Source organism: Natator depressus, chromosome 1 (assembly GCF_965152275.1).
Source record: "Natator depressus isolate rNatDep1 chromosome 1, rNatDep2.hap1, whole genome shotgun sequence".
Lineage (NCBI taxonomy): Eukaryota > Metazoa > Chordata > Testudines > Cheloniidae > Natator > Natator depressus.
In genome coordinates, this window is record NC_134234.1 from 167,372,623 (window position 1) to 167,376,092 (window position 3,470).

The 3,470-nt window shown below is 39.9% G+C and overlaps 1 non-coding gene across 1 annotated transcript; it reads right to left on the bottom strand.

Annotated features, from left to right (window-relative positions):
- Positions 1-2,783: 2,783 nt before the first annotated feature.
- On the bottom strand, positions 2,784-2,855 carry TRNAC-GCA (transfer RNA cysteine (anticodon GCA)). The gene has a single exon. It is a non-coding gene; the product is annotated as a tRNA-Cys (tRNA).
- Between the last annotated feature and the right edge of the window lie 615 nt (positions 2,856-3,470).

Sequence of the window (3,470 nt, forward strand, 5' to 3'; positions counted from 1 at the left end):
AGTATCCAGTATTACAGCTTAATATAGGCAGCAACCGTAAAAGGCAAAGAACAAACATTATAAAATGTGTCTAGAGTACTCCAAGGTCACAAAAGACTATTACTATTTTGTCTCTATCTTATGTTGACTTTTTTGGATGACATTATGTGGGTTATAAAATAAGACAGAAGAGGGGAAAGTTATGGTAAATGGTATGAATCTATAGAAAGTTATGAGGAAGATGTAGCAAAATCATTGTCATTGTTATTCTATCGACTTTAGGCAATAGGTATGCTAATTCATTCTGTGAAAAGTTGTAAAGTGCATTTGTCACTAGTTTTTATAATGGACTCTTTTAGGACTGGGATATACTACTCCGAATACTTGTAGCTTAACAATCTGTCCTCATTTAATGGCTCTCAAGTACTGGGGGTTCTGGTCAGACAATTCTGAAAAGGCAAAGAAAACATGTAAGCCTTCTTGGCTCCATTAGTAGCTGAGGAATCTGTGGCATAGAGGAAAATACATAGATATTAATTTCAGATGTAAGCATATAGCATGTATAGCATCTGATCCATTCGTCTACAATTAAAAAGTAAACTGAGCTTGCTGTTCCAACAAAAACTTTCCCAGTCCTTAGATGGAACTGGCTATTGTTTGCGTGTAAACAACTGCATTCTGCAGAAGAGTGTTTAGAGGAATGTATTTTGTTTTAAACAAAAACTCTGCTTTTCTTCTTACAGTGGTGAATGAGGCCAGACTAAACTATATTATAACCTTTGATTTAATTTTTTTCTGAACTACTAATGTCAATATTAAAACAAAAATAATGAATTAGGATGATCCTTGTATAAAGGATAAAACCGGTACAGTATTTATGACCGCAAAAATATTTGAAGACAAAAAAAACTCCCAACCAAACAAATCGCTCCTCCCACCCTTCCTTGTTAACATGGAGCTAAGGTTGAGAATATGTATCAGGAATTTAAGGGTAAGAGTATTGCAAGGATGTTGCAATTATCTCCAAAATAGGAGTTACAAACCCAGTTAAGGTTAAATTTAAAGAGACCCAAACATGTTAAAATATGGAAATGCACAGGTAAGGCACCCAAACAGCCTTAGCTTTGCCCTGTAACAATGCTGTGCAACAGCCACAGGTGGAACCCTGACCTCATTGAAGTAAATGGCAAAACTCTTACTGACTACAGTAGGGGCAGGATTTCACCCCCCAAGATTGTGGTTAAGGCATCTTTAGTATTTGTGGCCCTAGATTAGATTAAACTGATTTTAAGACACACTAGTGCTTTTATTCCCACCCCCCCTCACATTGTTAGCATAACGTACACCGGGGATTGGCAACGTTTGGCACACGGCCTGCCAGGATAAGCCCCCTGGCGGGCTGGGCCAGTTTGTTTACCTGCCGTGTCCGCAGGTTTGGCCGATCACGGCTCCCAATGGCTGTGGTTCGCCGCTCCAGGCCAATGGGGGCTGCAGGAAGGGCAGCCAGCACATCCCTCAGCCCGCGCTGTTTCTTGCAGCCCATATTGGCCTGGGACGGCAAACCGCGGCCAGTGGGAGCCGTGATCGGCCAAACCTGCGGATGCAGCAGGTAAACAAACCGGCCTGGCCTGCCAGGGGGCTTATCCTGGCAGGCCGTGAGCCAAATGTTGCCAATCCCTGGTGTAGACACTGAGGGGGAAAAAAAATCTAATCTGGGACTACAAACACTAAGATCATGCACTAATAATTATATAGTTATTATATGATGTCAGTTAAGATTAGTTGGATGGCTTAACTGTATTTGTACACCTTAACATGTGTTGATTTCTCTTAAATTTAATCTTAACTGAGTTTGTAGCTTGTTTTGTCCTTTTACCTTAAATTGTTTATATACATACACTCAATTTTAATTCCACTTTTTTATCTAGTTAGATTTACCTTACAGTTGTCAACACTGAATTTCATCTGCCATCATGCTGCCTCTTCACTTACCTTTGTTAGGTCCTTTGACTATCCTAAGTCATTTTATATCACCTGTGGTTTTCACACTTCATTCTTTATCCCCTTCTTGGGTTTATTTATAAACACATTAAACAAGAGCGGGCCTATTACAGAAATTGTTGCACATACTGTTAAATCTGTGTTGAAGATAATCTATTTTTCTGCCTCTTACCTGCTTTGTAATCCATGACAGTTACTCCACTCCTTATGACATGACTTCTTAGTTTCCTTAATAGACTCTTGTGAGGAACTTTGTCAAAAGGTTTTTTTTTTTTTTGAAAATCCAAATAAATGATAATTTTATTCTATCTGCCTTTTCACGGACAGTCAAAGAACTCTATTAGATGAGAGAGACAATTATGCAAATTGTATGCTTCATTTTAAAATGTGTTGCAGTGGTGGTACTCTTCAAGCATGGGAAGTGGCTGATGTCCAAATAGTAAACCCTGAGAGAGTCTAAGGCTTTGTCTACACTGCACTTTCATCATTAAAACTTTTGTCACTCAGGAGTGTGATGACGGCCCCTCTCCCCCGAACAACAAAAGTTTGAACGACAAAGTGCCAGTGTGCACAGCGCTTCGTCTGCAGAAGCCCCTCTCCCATCAACAAAGAATCATAGAATATCAGGGTTGGAAGGGACCTCAGGAGGTCATCCAGTCCAACCCTCTGCTCAAAGCAGGGCCAATCCCCAATTTTTGCCCCAGATCCCTAAATGGCCCCCTCAAGGATTGAACTCATAATCTTGGGTTTAGCAGGCCAATGCTCAAACCACTGAGCTATCCCCCCCCTTAAAACAAATCCTTAGGGAGTACCTGGATTTGAACCAGGGACCTCTTGATTTGCAGTCAAATGCTCTACCACTGAGCTATACTCCCTGTGATATTGTTCCTCATTGGGGATGGTTTTAGTTTGTGCTGTTCTGATTCAGCTGAATCCCTAAAGTCCTATTCAACCTTTCCACCATCCCATCAGATTGTTGGTAAGCCATGTGGTAGTATTAAGCCATTGCCAAAGATTCCATCAGGCTTTTAGGTTACCCAGACCAATTTGGACCAAGTCTACATTGACATGTTCTTGTTTTTGTATCAGGCTGTCCTGTAGCTGGGACAGAGAGCTTAATTTATTTTTAATTACCTGCAGGTCTGCAGTATCTTTTTTATTTTATTTTTTTTAAAACACACAACAGTGCTAGCAACAAGACAAAACAAAACATAGAACACAAAACACAATTTCTATTGTGACAGATTCATAGTATTGGGTTACTCTTCAGCTGGCATCAGTTTTTCCTGATTTTCCAAAACACACAGCAATCTGAAAAAGAAAACCCAACCTATTGTGGCTCCCTTTGGAGCCCTAATAGCATTTTAATTAAGTAGCATGGTATGTTTGCATTTCTTTTGCCCCTTCTACAATATACCCTGCACATGTTCTGGGGCAAATGCACATTCCTTCCATAGTTTAACTTCTATAACATTATCATTATCAATTTT